The 18748-nt window shown below is 35.4% G+C and overlaps 1 protein-coding gene across 5 annotated transcripts in view; it reads right to left on the reverse strand.

Annotated features, from left to right (window-relative positions):
• The window catches only part of PALLD (palladin, cytoskeletal associated protein), a 211971-nt gene that overhangs the window by 97183 nt on the left and 96040 nt on the right, over positions 1–18748 (reverse strand). The gene's annotated exons all lie outside the window — the stretch shown is intronic.

Raw genomic sequence — 18748 nt, forward strand, 5'->3', positions numbered from 1 at the left:
GTAAGTAATTGGTCAAAAACCAACTATTGTCTTCTCTTCTTCTCAGAGCATGTTTATAGTGGTTTTGCCTTGCTTTAGTACGTTGTCGGAAACTGATAAAGTTGAACAAACCAGTTGTAACAGGACAGCTTTGTTTTACCTAACACATTTTTAGCAGGTAAACAAGAATGTATCAAACTTAGATTGCATCTAGAGCTGAAGAATTTTGTTTTGTTTAAGAATATTCCCATACAGAAGTGACATGCAACTGTCTGCCACACACACACACACAAAAAAAAAAAAAAAAAAAAAAAAAAAAAAAAAAACAAACAAACAGCATAACATAGGCTAACTGGGGAAACTGCAAATACAGTCTCATAGGTTTACGTCTTCAGCACTGCTTTGGTAGCCTTATTTTGCTGCAAATAAATAAATAAAAAAGGTGAATCCAGTTCAGCAAGTCTGGATTAAATAATTACAAACTGACTTCTCTCAGACTGTGTGAAAGAGTATTTACATCATCAGCCTCATCAGTCAGACCACCAAGACAAACTGGAGACCATTTGATCACTTAAACCTTCTGGTCTTTTATGTGAGCTTGAAAACCCTACGTGAAGTGTCAAGTGACGTGGCAGGCTTTAGCACGATGCTTGAGCTTCCTCCTACACACAGCATGGAAATAAACTCCGCAGTTCATCGAGTAACTAGCAACCTCTCAAGCTGAAACCCGTGTTCTTGTGAACTGAAAAAAAATGGAGAAATACTGCACAGAGCAATTTTGGATAATTTTATGGGACAAATCCACCTGGACCTGAGCTCTGTAGGTCTCCTGATCTGTATAGCCAAATTGTCACTGTGTCTACTCCACTGGAGAGGTAGTGATTCTTCAGATTTAGCAGAAGACAGTGATGTTAAGCAGGCTTAAATTACCCTTCTGCTTTTGTCTACAGCTAGCAGAGAAGAAACATGGACACAGCATAGAGTGGTCTGAAATGTGAGGCAGCAAATTACAGAACTATCTTACAGCTGAGCATGGTACCTATCACTTTCTCAATGGGACCAAAGAACGTGAGGTTTTCTGTTTTCCAAGAACCTTGCTGGGCCAGGGCTCAGACCTTAGCCAAACGTACAACTTGAACATACTCAAAGTAGTACAGACCTAAAAAGACCACAAAAGACAACTGGCTCAAAGCATCAGTTCTATTCAGTGGACTTCTTGCTACTGTAAGATGTAGGCTAGTAAAAAAAATTACTTTTGCTGGACAATTCCTGAATTTTGAAATAGTTCAAGACCAAATATACATGAAGATGCTTTCTCCTTTGAAATTCTCCTTTGAAGCCTCATTCTGAGGGAGTCATAAGATTTCGGAAGTTGAGAACAGCTTATTGAGCCTGTACTATTTGATCATTCTGCTACCTCGGTCTTCATTAGGGCCAGTAGGGATTAATCAGTACACCAAAATAGCTTTACAGAGAGTTCTGAACACTTCTTTACAAGAAAGAAATGTCAGTATTGTTACTCTCTTAGTTTATTACTTGGGCATGTATCAAGTATCAACTAACACCAACAGCATCAGTAGTTAGAAACACGGTTCTTGGCAATCAAACTCAAGAGAGAAAGGTCAAGTAGAATAATTTTGAATCTGTGATTTAATCTTTCTAGGGCAGTTACAGGCACACAATGTGCTGCCACTCTTTAAGTAGCAGTATGCTCTATCTGTTCTGTCAATGAACCTGAAACCAGTTTCAGGGCTGTGCATTAAGCACAACTGTCAAACAAGAAAAAACATGAACAAAAAAACCTCCCAAACAAAAATGACAGCAAAAGTCCTTTCCAGGTAAACACCACAAAACTACAACTCAACTCACATTCAGCATATGATATACCTAGTACAATCACTATTGTACAACATTTCTAAACTGGTAGGACTAAGATTTTCTCATGAGTACTAGAAAATATTTCTAAATGAAAGAATCTTTTGAAAGGATTACTATATGCATACATACATACACATGCATACCTACACACTTGCTCATTATCATAACCACAGGCCTAGTCATCTTAGATTTTAAAAAATTTTTGAGTGCTCATAAAAGGAAGGATGTAATAACTGTATTATTTCCGCAAGCTAGAAGGTCTGGGTAATATCATAGCTCTGAACTGGCAAGGAATGTTTCTGGGTTCTCCTACAGCCAGCACAAGCCTAAAGTTTCAGCAAGATATTTACAGAAAGATAATTACTGTGGTCTGCAAAGTTCAGGAGAGATTAAATGATTAGTATCCAAAAAAATCTCTTCTCTTCACTGTCATGCTAACTTTTCATGCTAACTTTTATAGCTCATTTCAAAGGGACTTGTAAAAGTCTATCCCTTTCTAACCAGAAGTAAAGGGCTTAGTGGTATCAAAGAAGAACAAAATCCATTTGAATTTCTATCTAAAATAAACTAGAATACTGCAGGTTTTTAAAATCTGTTTCCAAGAAGCTATATACACATAGAGAATTAAGTGGATATTCCAGTAAAGCTGAATAAAATTGGAGTTCAGGATACTGCAAATAAAAATGAGGATCTGAAAGGTCTAGTTTCAGATATTTTTAAAATTCAAAGTTGATTACTAAAACAACAGTAAGTTTTACTTACAAAAATATCTTTGCCTTCTCAGAATTGTTTTTGTGTTTACAACAGGGCTAGAATACTCAGTATTTTATGTTTACAATACTTTTCCCTCCTTTTAGGCTTTGTTGCACAGTACTCTGAAATTTATTAAGTGTTTCTCTTTCTATCGGGAAAGAAAAATAATCTTCCTTCTAACCACAAATTAAAGAATTAAAATACTTAGGCTGTAAACAAACATTTTTTTCATAATAGCTTATGCCAAGTCCTTTCACCATATCTAAAAACAGATTGTGATTTATGGAGGACACTAAGTGGTACAAAAGCAATAAACAGAACCGTTTACAATATTTAAAAGCACATGGATTTCCATACAAGCAAGACCGAATTGGTATAGGGAACTCAAAGAATCTGGTATGTATTTTCATCAAGGTCAACAACCACAATCAACAGCCAATGTAAAAAGCAGATAAATTTACGATCTGAAATCTAAACTCTTAAAAAAGTGTTTCTGTCCTTAAATAGTGCTGTACTGCATTTCTAACTGGCAAAAAGTTGGTGTAGTTTCTCAATGTTTTTCCTGAAACATTCCATAGTGTGTAAACATGAGATGTACAAGTGGTACACAACAAGTTGAACAGGAACAGCCATTTCCTATCCTTAGTATTTCCTTTGGTAAGTTAGAATTATATTGCTGTCCCAGTCCCTAGTCACTGTTTTCACACAACATTAAAATCACACTGGCACTTACTGTTATTACATTTTAACCTGTCTTGTAAAGTTTTGCAGAATACCATTAGCCAGAGCATTGATTCCAAATGCTTGATTACAAGCCCTATATGATCATGCTTGGCAGTTTAGCACTTGCTCTTTCATGATTTGAGTATAACCTGGGGTTTTAGATCTGGCTTCAGCAGGGGTATTGAACATGTTTTTAATGTACACATACATTTTTAGAAGGATCAGATTATATCTTTCGAATCTATTCTTAATTTTGTTCTGAATTTTGTTAGTTGGCTATAAAAAAAGGATGTAAGATGCTATATCCGTAGTTATTTTTAACAAGGTGGTAAGTATTTTCTAGGCCTGATGTTTTACTGTTTCAGCTATTACTTATACCAGTATTAATTGTATTATATTAGTAAAAGGATCTGAAGAAAAATATTTATCTAGCTCACATTTCAGCAGCAAGTTTTTTCCAAGTTAAAATTTCACTAATTGCTGACTTAATTTCTGAATATTTTTCTGGAAGGTTACGTGATGGTTTTTGAAATCAGTACCTGCTCTGATGACTAGAAAAGTTGTTCCAAGTTGGCCTTCCTCATTTTGGAAATAATGGAATCATCTATTTAACAGATTACATCAATGTCTATTGTCAGAAGCTACAACATCTTCCTTCCTCCTCTTTTTTTTTTTTTTTTTTTAATTTTTCCCCCTTTTTTATGTTACATAAAGCTATTTCTTAAATAAGGGTTAACTTTTGCTTGCTTTAGTAAGACTGGTTCTCTGGCAGAAATCAGAGAGGCTTGTTTGGAAAAGGATTTGACATGCATGCTCTCTCCTGCTCAGAACTGGCAGAACAAACCTAATACAAAAAGCCTGCTACATCAAAGCCTGCGAAAACTTACCAACTCATATATTTAGTTCTTTTTTAAAAAAAACAAAGAAACAAACAGAAAACCCCAAATTTCTCCTCATCCTTTAGCTATTTTGATGAACTATTCCTTATCCTGCACTACATTATTTGCAGATTGCACAGGCAGTAACCAAGCAAAACAGCTATGTGTCACTATTTTTAAGTTCCCAAGTTTATTTTTGAAAGCCTGCTTTAGATTCAAAATTGCAAACCTACTGAATTCCAGCTTGACAAATTTATGAAAAGCAGCAAGATACCCAAGTGAAGATAACTGAATTCTGTCTTTCACATTTTTACATCAGTGACTTGCTATTGTAACTCCTTTTTCATTCTGGCAGTAGAACACTATGTGGCAAGGCTATTTACAGCATCTCCTGTTTAATCCTAACAGAGAATTGACAAACTTAGTCTTCACTATTTAGCACAGAATATTACCCTATGCTAGGTAACTTCTAGGACTGACTTGGGTTAAATTCAAAAGCTTTTTTGAAATTCCCAGCTGAATTTGTATTTGTTAGGAAATTAAGCCTTAACTTGCTGTAGAACGATTTGTAAGCTAATAACTAGCATCAGACAGTACCTGGGAAAAACATGCCTTTTCTATAATGTTCCTGCAGGTTCATAACAACTGTCTTCCCTATGCAGCTTACAGCAGAGAGCCTCAAAGAAGGTGTCAATAGCCCCCTGTAAGATGATTCCAGCAGGATGTTAGTCTAAACTCAAAGTTTGCTATGAACATCTAGAGTACACTGTTTTGAAGGATACTATGAGACTACTGTCCTCCTGTCCACCAATTATTACACTTAAACAGCAACCAGATAACACAGGATTACTAGCTTATATGAGTCTGCAATAAAAACTGCATGAATACCTCTGAAATTCATCTTGCCAGGGTATTCTTCCCTCAAACAAAAATCAATTCACATCTCTTCAAATAGTCTATTCCTTGTAAAAACTGCAAGCTCTTTTTTTGTTCACTATGCTTTTCTGAGACTTTATGAGACACAGTTCTTCACACAAACAAGTAACCTGCACCTTAATTTAGGTGTTAAAATCTGTCAGCAGGCATGAACAAACATCTGGTTAGATTCCTCCTGGAAAGTACTGTTAATGAAAATAACAATGGAAGAAAGTTCTCCTCTGGCTTCCATTCATCCTGGTAACTACAAGTGTCCTCTTGAGGGAAATCTGCTGCCAGACACCACAAGGGAGACTGCCTACCACAAATGTGATGGTGGACAAATGGAAACTTTGAACAACTATAATTCTCATTTATAAAAGCAGTACATGATAGCTCTGGAATATCTCGAGTGAAAGTAAAAGCTGAAATAACTGTTGCTATATGATTTTTTTTCCCTAATGAAACATAGAACCATTAGAATTTAAATATTGACCTTAACTGTGAATAAAAACTGTGGAATATCTTAATTAACCCTAATTAACTTAATCAACCCTAACTCTTAATTAACTGATGATATTTCAGCAATATCCCTAATAAGATGCTTTATCTGCCACTATACTTACTAAGAACAGAGGTGACTGATTTGCATCTTCCTGAAGTACAGAACAGACTCAACATACCCATCAATAGTGCAGTAGGACACAGCATGGACCTGAAGTCAATTTTTATTAATATATCCAGTATGACCAGGGGACAGACAACATTCTACTATAATGACCTGCCCAATTCTGAGCATTTGTCTAGAAAAAAATGTGTTACAAGGAACACCTGCAAATCTGAATGCCTGATCTCTCTACCAAGCTGTTTTGGGTATATCAGGAGGTAATTCCAGAAATGAATTTCCTAGTATTTATAAACATGAAGAAAACCACACTACTTATTCTTCCCCTCAATCTTCCTCAATCTGAGAATAGTCTGAGAAGGCTATTCAATATTTCATGATGAAATGAAAATGTAAGTTATGTTTTAGCAATAATATCAAATTTAAAATACCTTCCCTGCAGCTTTTCTCTACAATACCACTACTGCAACTACAGTCAGTTATGAAATCCTGTGAATTAGTGACAGAAGAAGTCGAGGTCTCCTTCGTGTCTTTTTTCTTTCTAATGTCAGGAACAGGAATTCATAGAGGAAAAATAATTTGGTCAGAGCAAAAAGTACATACCATTTGAACCACTGAATTCAGGAGTCCTATCTCAGTGACTTAAATCAAAGACAGCACAAGGGTTTAAGTCAACAATTCTAAGCATCTTATTTACATACACACACACACACACACACATTAGAAAACAAAAAAGATCTATTCCCCTATACCACAGCAACACAGAATTTATAATTGTCAACATTTATAAAAATTTTTTTTTTGATTTCATGTTCTGAATGTTTTGAGATACACAAACATATGGTGCTCTATTAGGTCAAAGTGTCAAAACCTGAGACTTCAATACAGCCAGAATTAGGTCTATTACATTATGCCAATGGCTATGGACATTGATAGACTGCTTAATTAGCTTACTGAGTATTTCATGCTGTACAGCTTCTGTAGTGTTTACTGCTAACTAGCAACATGTTTATATGTTTTAATGGAAGCTTAAGGCACACATTTTGACCTCAGTGGCAGACTTGGTGGTTTCACTCAGACAGGCATTTACTAGATAACAAAATCTGCAAATGTCACTGAAGTCCTTTTTAGACTGTATTGAGAGTTAAGTAAACATGACTATTAAGAGGCAAAAAAGGGTAGTTGTGTATTTCTGTTTATGACAGAAAATACTGTTTATCCTATATTAGTTTAAGGAGGAAGAATTTAATTCCCTGTGAGCATCAAAGTAAACAAAAGTTGAAGTCAATTCAACTCAAAATTCTCAGCAAACCAACAACATCCAAGTCAACGTGACAACTACTTTCCTAAATACTTGAAATACCAAAGCAATTAATCAAGAAGTATATGATAAAATGCAGCACTTCAGGAGATGTCTCATCAATATAATCATCAATGACAATTTTTTCCTGTAAGGAATTACTGAATTGTAAAGACGAAACTACATTTGGAGCAATCAGCTGTCAGAAAATAAACCTAGACCTTTTTTTCCCAATACATTTATCATTTTGATAATACATGTATTGATTATTTCTTAAATGCAGCAACCGAAAATGTTACCACCAAATTCAGAAGTGCAGAAAATAAAAATGCCTCCATACTTTCAGGTTAAAACAAAAAACAAACTGCTACAATGAAACTGTTGTCATCTGAGGCTGTTTGAACTTAGTTTTTTAATTGTTATGACATCCCTCACAATAAGTGTGCTATCTGAATATTTGTCAAGCTTTCCCTAAACTAAAACAGTGGCAGTCAATAATATTTTGCTCTGCCTTTCAGGACTGGGTGTGCTGTTGATGCTCTAATTCATTCACCTACTGTGAGAAATACGCTGCTACTGAGCCACAAAGTCTGGTTCTTCCACCAGATCACCACTGGCCTACTAATTCTTATTCTTGAACACCTGAGAAGATTTGGCAAAGATACAAGATCTGCTTACTCAATTCCTATTATCGAAACCGAACTGGAAAGAGGTGGCACTCAGCAGTGTGAACTTAGGTCTTTAACAGGACTCTAGATGTTCTAAGTTTAGTCATTTTTTTTGCTTCTCTCATTCTTTCCCCAGTTAATAAAATCCTTTTGGATTGTAGTGGCCAACATAAACAAAAATCAAAACAATCTTTAGGTTAAGTAATCAACGACAGATGGAAATATAAAAAGAAAATACATACAGATAGGAGTGAGAAAAATTTCCAAAGGACTCACACAATGCATTCACTGTCAAGGTACTTTCTGAAAGTCCGTGAGATAAAGTCAAGTTACTGACCACACGAGCACTACCTGTTAACCACTGGCAAGCACACCGCACAAATAAAAGATTAGAGAATGATATTTTCTTCCAGATTCCTGGACATTCTTCATCATACAAAATAAGCAGAAATTAAGAGAAGGAAAAGTAAACTTTTAAAATCAGAATAAAGTTAGAAATGTTGAATATTCTCCCACAGACCATTTGTGGGATCAGATACCTTTTTAACATTTTTATACTTACATTTACTCATATTTAGCATTTAATTCTAAAATAAACAATCCAAAACAAGGTTCGGGATGTTAAACAAACTCACGTCTGTACATCCACAAATTTTCATCAGCTTACCATTTGCATGGCAGGTCCCCAGGTGAAATAGCTAGTTTATCAACAAGAGAACACCTCTTGTTTGGTATTTAATCAAATAAGAAGTACTTGTGTACTTCTGCGTAGGTACATACGACATCATGTTCACTTCTGCAAGGAGCAAAGATGAAGATCTGCATTTACAGAAGTCTTAATCCCTATACAGCAATTTCAAGAAGGCAGAAGCATTTATAGGTGTTATGTGATGAGTTTTATCTTAGGGAATTCCAAGAGAATCGAAGCCGTTCCAAGATTATAGGTGTAGACATTTTTTAGAATGCCACCACACTAACTGTTTCATAGTCATATTAAAAAAGGTAATATTAAGACATATGGAAATTATAAGCAATTGCACAAATTGAAAACATGTAAGAACAACAACATAACGTGAATAAAGAACACTATTGACTGGATTAACAGTGAAACTTATGACATTTCCCATCAAATCAGCAAGAAAATAAATATTCAAACTGATAGAATACTGTTAACAGTCATTTCTAAAACACCCTGAATACATGGTTTTTGTAATGTCAGCACCATTCAGACGGATTGGTGTCACCATTTAAAAGTACAAAAGAAGTCACTGGTTCCCTAGCAGCCTTTTCCATACTGTCTTCTCTGAATCCTCTTCAGTAAAAAACCCCCTCTCCTTTAAGAGTTTCCCCCACTGAGAGCAAAAGTATTTTGGTCCACATTTTATACAGCTGTCAGGATCATACAAATATTTAATTTCTCCAAGCAGGAAAATGAGATGCTACAGCCAAATTATAAACCAGAACTCACAAACAAGAAAGAGGTTCTAAAGCAATTCTTACTCTATTATATGAGAGATGGAAAATATGTTGTCAAACACCTCTGACACTGCTAAGCCACCTTTAAGGCCTTATGAAAACATGAATTCATGTATCTATTAGCACAATTAATATAAAATATTCCTTACACTTATTGATAGGCATTGTGCTAATAGTTGTTCACCTGTGTGAATGGTGTAGACTTTTTATTACAATTTAACAGAAAGAGAGAGGGAGGGAGGGAGGGAGAGAAAGGGAGAGGGAAGCAGGGAAGGGGAGAGAGAAGAGACCTTCATATGCGCTAGTTATTTAAACTTTTTTTTTCCAGTTAATACAATTATTTTAATAAAATCCTTTAAAATAGAGAAATAGACAGAAGTCTTTCCTTTAATTAGATTTTTAAAATTTGTAAGCCAAAGGCTTTTCATGCTATAATCTAAGTAAGAGTAACTTTCTCTGGATTATTACTTCCATCTCCTCTCCTTCCATTTTTCATTGCGGAAATATATCAACAGCTACAACAGTTTTTGAATAAACTACCACTTGGACTGAACTGACTTTACCAAAAGGAATGGAATGAAGAGTAAAAACTAAGTATTTGCAATTTTTCAGTACGAAAATACTAGAAATACTAAGAATTTGAATTGTTGCGTACTCAAAAAATCAATTTTAACAGGTCACACTTCTTCCTTTAGCCTTAAATATTTTTCCTTTTTAAATGTAGGTCATACCCTTCAGTATATTACTTTCTGGAAGCTGATAGGCAAATACAGGCACTCAGTCCACTAGGTAATTGTGGAAGAAGGAGTTAACAAATCAGAGGTCATTTTCAGCATGTTTTCATTTACAAATATGTTTTCTCATCTGACTTCTGTTATTTTCCTTATCACATTTCACATCATTTCTTTGGTCATAATTTACTGACAGCGTTAAATATTTTTATGAATCTTGAAAGCTGGTGAAAAACCCAAATAAATTTATTTTAAACTACCTTCTAGAGATACCTTTGCTTCTGCCTTATAACCTACAAAATATGTCTGTAAGTTTTGTATTTCTATGGTAACACAAGACACAATTACCTCTAGGTCTGATCCATTTAGCTTCCGTTATTTTTCAGTCACTAAAAAACGTAACATGTTTATATAAGCATGTCATTGTTTTGTGTTGCGCATCTCGTAAGGCATGAAAATATCCTCCCTTTTCAGTGAAAAGTGATCGTACATTTTTGAGCTTTTCACGGTCTGTACGTGCACATGAAGTTTTTTCTTAATATTTTTGCCAAAAAAACAAGTACTATTAATAACAACGTTAGTATGTAGATTAGGGTGAGCCAGATATCAGTTCAGAATACGAAAAGTAGACCCACAGCTTAAGCTTAACTTTAATATATGGCAATCAGTCTATTGTGCTTGCAGTTCTTGAGGCTGACTGCAGATCTAATGCATGGAACAGTAAGAATGCAGAAGGCGACAGGAAAGGGGGAAAAGTTGTAAAAGACAAGGCAACGGAGGTACATGCAGAGAAGGCTCCTGACACAGGCTAACGGGAAAGAATTTTAGAAGGCCAAAGATCTCGGCCACATGAGGCATCAGTTTCTGAGCTGTTTTGTGTAAATATTGTTAGTGTCCTGTCCTGAGCACTGAGGTCCTTTCTCGCTTCACGGCTTCTAGCTTTCCGCCCAACACCTGGCTTTCCCTCTGCAGCCACATGTCAGACTCACCCACCCAGCTGGGAATTCTCACTAGGGCATGAACAAGGTCTCCGAGCGCGGTTGCCCTGCTCTCATCATAAGCTTTCCTCAGCACTCAACAAAGTGTTAAGCCCTCTCCTGGACAGACACGTACCCAAGTAACACAGCTCCCTCCACCCGTTACGGCTTTTCTGTTTTTATCTCCATAATGCTCTCTGTGGCAGCAATAAGGGCTTCTTACAGCAAGTAATATTAGATAGCTTTGATAAGACTGGCAGAACAGGACTTGCAGTACTCATTCAATTCTTAGCTCCTCTCCAACAACCTTAGCTTGGAATTTTGCTCAAGTACATGTACGAGGAATTTGGCTATAATTGACTGATACGTTACTATCTTTAATCTCTGGCGCCTCTATTGGTTCTATATATGACAAAAATTAGGGATAGAGAAATTCTTCATCTAAAGTTGTATAGCAAGCACACTGTACGAGAAACCACTGCCACTGAGTTCTAACCTCAGCGGGGTTTTTTCCCCCCACCAGAAAACATTTCTTAATATGAGACAGAAAATGAAAAACACAGTTAGTGTATGTGAATGCAAAAGATAATGGACAATAAGCCTAAAGACAAGGAATCAAACTCAAAACTACATCAATGGAAAAGCTTTGTAACACAATGGCAGTTGGGAAAAGCTTGGAGACCATCAGCCAGTTATATCACTTCAGTAAAAAGAAGCTGGTATATCTCAGGAGGGAGCAGAGCAATAATAAAAACAAGTAGCTGTACCACTATGCAGGTTTTTGATTAAACTCCACAAGCTACAGAATCCTGTCCAGCAACTGTCCTTGCCCAAGTGTGAGGTTCTACTTTAGCAGATCAGTTTTTAAAGCTTGGGTAAGACTAACTGCAGATAGACTGATAGCATCAAATGCAGATGGTTAGGTGTTTCTGCAATAGGGCAAGTTCCAGCAACAAGTTTATTAAACGAGGATGACACCTGCACAGTAGGTACTGGGACTCTGAAAGTAGCCAGCATTTGAACATACAACCAATGAGTCTCAGTTTAGCTACTTTTTTGCATATACATTATAGAAAAAGGTGTCTAATAAATTAGCTATTCAGCAATTATCCTTGTTAAATTAATCCTGGTTACTTTTTATTATTACTACCAAAAAGAATGATAAAGAAATTGATAAACTGTCCTCATTTCATCTTAGATTTCAAGCCAAAGCCACATACTTTCTGACTTGCAGTCCAACAGAACTTTTCATCTGTGTCTATTTTCACAATCTGAATTATGTGAGTTACCTGCTGTTTTCCCCAACTACCATTCACATAGTTATCTTTACCCCTGTCATGGACTACTGGAGTGCCCATAACACCTCAGAGTCCTTATTATCAAAAGGAAATCTTTATCTGCACATTCATCTATCCAGACTCTACTTGACATGTTTTCCAAACAAAATAAATATTGGCAGAACACACCAATGTTCTCATCTTATGTTTTCAGCTCATGAAAACTAGTTGTAGCTCTTCCAAAGAGCTGAGCTGAACTTTATGCCAGGTAAGTCTCAATCATAGTTCAAATATTTCTCTTAAAAGCTTCTGGTTGCACAATTTCCTGATTTTATGTTTTCTATGGTGCAATATTTTCATGTTTAGGGACTTGATGGAACATGAGCAGTACCACTTTTTTCCCAACTACCAACGTACAAGATCTACAAATGTTCTCCTGAAAATTGACATAACACAGGTACTTCAAAAAGGGGTTAAATATGTTCTCAGAACAATCAAATCCATGGAAAAGTTGAGGCACTATGACATCTCATTATTCAAAATCTGAAATCTTTTTCAATTAATGCATTGAAAAATCTGTTGAGGTTGAGCCTATCACAGTATCTTGTCTACAACAACATACATGAAGCACCGCTCAACAGGGCATATACAGCAACTGTCTGTTTACTAAACTTTCCTCCTACATTTAAGTACTCTTAAAGTTTTTTTTTTTTCCTTTAACAAATACGAGAGACAAGATATCTCAGTATTAAGATTATAACTCTACATATTCCCTATTACCTACATAAACTTTTAACCTATTAAGGTTTTCACCAGTACTTTTTCTTTCATATTTGAGAAGACTTAAAATCCTACCTTTGAAATCAAACTTCTACTTACTGGTAAAGTTCTGTAAGTTTTGTAAAATTATATTTTCCAATTTAATAAAAATGAATATTTTTCTTTGTGTAAATCTTGCTCAAAAACAAATTATATGCCTGATGCAAGAACTGTCAGGTTTTATGACTGCATAGTCCTGGAGGTCAAAGAAACCACTGCTAATTTTCTGCTGCAGCAGCACCTCAGAATCTACTTTAAAATTTACAAAATACACTAAAATGTCTCTTTCATTCCTCCCTTCCTTCAGGAATTCACACATGAAGATGGCATAGTTGCCACCTTTGCTCTTAAATCTGTGAGCATCAGGTTTTTTTCTATCAGCATTTGTATTACTTTGTAAAATTTTTTTGTAAATTAGAAATAATAAATTCCTAACTTTCTGCTCACATTCTTTTCTTTTTATTTCCATGCCCCTTCCACAGAATCACTGCATTCAACTATACAGAGGACACACATGGTAAAATCAGAATATGTTAATTTTGGAGGATACTTTCACATCCGTCAGACATGTCCTAAGCAGTGACAGTGGAATTTGATTTACCGTGAGAGTTAATCTCCTGATTTGCTCTGATGAATGTTTTGGCCTGTATCTCTCTCAGCTTCTTAAATCTATTTTTGTTGATCTTTTATTTCAACACTTTTTTTTTTCCAATTTTAAACGGAACAAAGAATCTGATAAATAGCACTGTCAAAGCATGTACAAAAGGAGTACATAGCCTTTTTTACCCCAAAGGCAAATTGTGTTGATGTATTTTCTGAAATTCATTAGCTTCAATGTCATGTCTTGGTGAGTAAGGAGATCCAGTTCCACATTTTGGGTTAGACTATTAAGTGCTGTATGTAGAAATCTTTCCATTTCTCCTTGACTTGTGCACCAAAGGAAGCAGCAGTGCAATTTTCTGTCCCATTAATGAAAAGCTCTTAGCAGCAACCAGAGGGACCTCTCTTTAGGAAGCCACTCAAAAGGTAAAGAAAAGAGATATCCTATTATTGACATTTTTTAATCTTGTGTTCCTCTTTCCTGGCAAACCAAACACAAGGAAGTGCGCGCCATCTCTCTCAGTTTTGAAGCTTCATCAGCTAGCTCCTATAGTCAAAATAAAAAGTCCTGGGAAATTAATTTTTCTACTTTGAGGGCAAAGGTAATGCCAAACAAAAAGCAAATCTTTTCTCATCTCCCATCCCCTTTCTCACTAGCAAATAGTGATATTTTTGCATTCTGTAAATTACATGCAAATTGGATAATTACATGGTCAGGGATAAAACAATACCAAGGCAAATGTAGTTGCCTGACCTGTAGTTGTAAAGCCTTACAAACATGGAGTAAGTACACAGGATAATTAGTCTGCACCCATGGAAGTATTTCAAAAGAAATAAAATTAAGGCAATTTTATCATCAGCTTGTTTGAGAAATCAATCCTGCAATATCAAGAGCACCTCTGTACATACTGCCTACCAAGGCCACGCTAAGAGCCTTTTGGCAAAGGCTGCATAGGAAGAGCTGAACACTGAGCATTCTTCAAACTTTTAGGAGTAGCTACTCTGAAAATGTAGTGGAAAACACTGACAGGTCTTTGACAATAACTGCCCTGATTTACCAGTCTTCTAAACATTGCTGTCACAGCAAACTAATTCCCTTGCTGATGGATGGATGGAGCAATCTATCTGCCTATACACACATTCAGTTGCAACAGTCTAGATTCTGGAAAGTTCAATCCACATTTGTTTCCATTGCCAAAAAATTTGATCCATTTTGCTTGATCATCTCAAAAGTATTAAATCCACCCAGTTATTTCAGTTAGAAAGAAAGGAAAAAAAATGTTTCAAAGTCAGTGTTTCATTTCAATGGTTTTTAGTTAAAAGTTTCCCCTTTTCTTTGTGAAACTATTTTGTTACTAAATTCGTAATTTGACTACCAAGAGCTGTTTTTGCAGACTGACAGCACAACATTTCCCCCTGTATTTTCTGGTTCAAGAGTGCATCATAAATTGCTGGCACAGTGTTCTACACTCCACCATGTTACAGAGAAGAAAATAAAAATTACATCCCCACATCCCCCTTTGGTATAGGTTTATTCTGTGACCTGCCTGCTTATATTTGCTTCTGCATACACTTCCAGCATCAGCTCAAAATGAAGAAGGTTATGAGCACATAGGATGAGTTTCTAATTTGCATTTGCTTCTCAGAATAAAGCCTCCTCTAAGTACCTTGAGATGAATTGGGGGGGGGGCGGGTATCGTTACTCTTGGTTGCACTAAGTTGGGTTGTCATTTCCATGAACATATTTAATGGAAACTAATTCTGCAAACAAAGCAAAACAAATAAGAAAAAATAGTTTTCAGCTAGCTCGATTCACAGTTCCACTCATGAACAGCCACCTGTATCAAAGGGAGGAGAGGCAACGAAGGTATGAAGCAACGGCCAGGCAGACAAGAGAGGGAGGCAGTCTTCTGGAAGCCTTTTGGAGGCACTGAAATTTTTGCAAGCTTACATCATATCTTGAACCAAAAACTTGAAATGCACATGCTCAAACTAGTGCCTGAAATGTGCCCATTTCCGTCCATTTCCCTGCCCATCCTATTACCTAGATTACTTTCAATCTTAGAGGAAGTAACTCGAAAAACACAGAAGTCATTCAGCGTGCAAATTTTGCTAACAGCACACACTATGCAGTTTTGGAAGGGTATACACAAAATACATAAACTATTTTATAACTAATTCAAGGATGTTTGACTTTTCCTGTTAAAATACTGATTAGATTTTATGTAAGCAGGATGTACAGTTACTTCTCTCCACCTACTTAAGGTCAAAAACCAGACACCATCACTGCCAAAAAAAAAAAAAAAACCTAAAAGATATATTTCTCACCTACCCTTAACCTTTCTTGTTGTAGATATCCATTGTTAGAGAGAGAGACCTCTACTGCTGCAGATTTTAAAAGGCTTAAAGTTCACTATAGCTTTACCACTATTCTAACAAAGGCATTGGTAAAAGGAAATTTCACAGCAAAACAGCTACTGTTTTTGGATCATACTAAATCCTTGGTTTGGAATAGACAATCAAGGTCACTGAAAACAGAACAATCACAAAAATCTGTTTAATATTTTTTATATACAATTCCAATTTTAAGTTACTACCTGTTTTTAGGTTTTCATTAAAGTCACTGTTTAGAAATGGATGGTAACATGACATTTGGCTGCCTGAGTAGACGGCCTTTTACAGCAGTCTGATTAGCATATAATCATTTCAATATTACGTTATTTGTGTTTGTTTTGAGGCACACAAAACAAATTGTTAACATATCTTCATGTGGCTTTCAGTGTTTAAATGTTGAATCATCTCTGTGACAAGAATTGCCCTATAAAACTGAATTTAGGATAGTATGAATAAGCAGCTTCTTAATATACAGCATCAAACCTACCGGCCTGCTAATTACAGAATAGAAATCTCTATTTTGAGGTGGAGCTGGAAAAGTTTTGCATCTCTTCAAGTTAACACAGTTCAACTACAGTTGACAGAGTATAAATACATCAACTTGTAATACCTCAGTGAAAATGCTTCAGCTGAACTGTATCAAACTTTCTTATCACACTAAGTATAGGTAATCAAATTTTATCAGCAAAATTGGGTCATCTTTCTCATAAGAAAAATTATGTCTGAATTTTGTTGGCAATTCTCTAGGAGAGAGTCATTCTCTGAGCAGTGTTCTTGTAGTTGTAAGGATATAAAGGATATAAAGATACAACAGGTCTAAGATTGGTAGGAAGACTTTGGATTTAGCATATGTCATTAAGCCAATTGATGTAATTGGGAAAAAATGAATGATAATTTTTGATCCTTGTCTCTTACTGGATTTCCTTGAAGATTTTTTTGAACAGGCAGATGGATTCTACAGCTTTTACATCCTATTGCCTGTCTAGTTTTTCATCTCTTCCATCTGAAAGCATCGATATAAAAACCACAAAATGCTCAGAAACACTGTTCCACTGATCTATTTTTGGGGGGGATAAAACTAAACAACATTCACCTCACCCCTCAAGATCTCCAGTGAAATATAGACCATAATAAATAAATGCAACTTTCAAATCGTATTTTCTAACTATTCTCATTTCTTCTTCTCCATCTCCCAGTGGCTTCGCATTTTTTTCACAGTGATCTAACATCTCTAATGAAGTCAACAAATACCTTAGTTTAAAATAATCTAATCTATTGCATTATGTCCAAAAATATGTCATAATGCATTAGTATATACCCTGATCCTTCTCAGGATTTGCAGTTTTTGCTTAATAAAATAGCCAGAGAAAATGGAGAAAAAAACCTCTTCTTAACAGATTCTGTCATAAAATCTCTTCTATGTTCCTGTATGAACTGTTCCTTGTAAATTATAAACCCTAGCTGTTGTTCAACAAGTGCTTGTTGATTAGTAGCCAATGAAACAAATTCTGCATTAAGGTATCTGTGGTTTATCTAATACTGTTAAAAATACTGGCATAAAATAAGAGAGAGAAACAAAAGTGCTAGAAAAGAAACATTCATATATTAACCTGTGAAAACAGATGTTTAAATGCTCAGAACATGACCTAAAATCAAGTGATTAACTTAATGTAGTTATTCTGCTTTACATTTCATCATGTTCTGTTCACCAATATTATTATTAGTTAAAGTAGAAAATAGGTTTAGATCAAAGTTTTATTGTGGATAGACTCTATCAACAAAACAGTCAGTGACAGTCCATAACCCAAAGGATCTACAGTCTTTAAAGATAAGTCATAGCAGATGAAACTAAAAAAGTGCTCCAGGATCATAGAATCAGTAATATTGGAAGGGACCTCTGGAGATTATCTAGTCCAACCTTCCTTCTCAGCAGGGTCACCTAGAGCATGTTAAGTTTATTGCAATAGTTACTTCCTAGAAAAACAAGCATGTCACAATTTTCTGCACTTCCAAGTAAAGCTCCATGAATGTTTACAGCTTAAAAGCTGTTAAGCCTAATGGAATATAGGAACCTCAGTTACAAATTACTTTACTTCTTTTCACTGTCAGAAAATACTATGGTACCTGTTAACCAACATCCTATTCACTATAAAGGTACATATTTTTAATACAATGTTTCAAATTCTAGTGCTTTTTAAACTATTGGTTATTGATCTAAAATATTGTTGTGATAAATTTACCAGTTTTTGGCCTTTCTGCCCTGACATTTCCATAAAGACAAAACTTTCATTTCCCACGTTTTTTTTTTCTGTTCCAAATAAACTTTTACAGTTTTTTTACAGTTATAATATCTGCTCTTAGATTTTTTTAGTTTTGCTGTTGCTTTCTTTCTTTTTGTTTTTTGAGAAATAAGAAAATTCAATAGGACATGGTTCAGCATTAAATGACACATAAGAAGTAGGAAATGATACCTTTCCCACAGGCAGGAAAGGCTCCATCACTTTTCATATCCTACAAATACTGGCCACAGTGCTCTGCTCCAGGTGCCACACAAACAATGCAAGAAGTATTTTCTATTCAGGTTTTATCAGAAGATGCATTAATTTCAGATAGGAACTTACATAAATCAGTGCACAACATTCAAGTTGAGCCATTCCAAATTTATGTTGCTAAGGCAAATCAAATTTATTTACACATTAGTAGAACTGGATGGAAAACAGTTTTCCTATATCACATACATTTTTATCATTTCAAA

The sequence above is a fragment of the Rhea pennata genome, chromosome 4, assembly GCF_028389875.1.
Source record: "Rhea pennata isolate bPtePen1 chromosome 4, bPtePen1.pri, whole genome shotgun sequence".
Classification (NCBI taxonomy): Eukaryota; Metazoa; Chordata; class Aves; order Rheiformes; family Rheidae; genus Rhea; species Rhea pennata.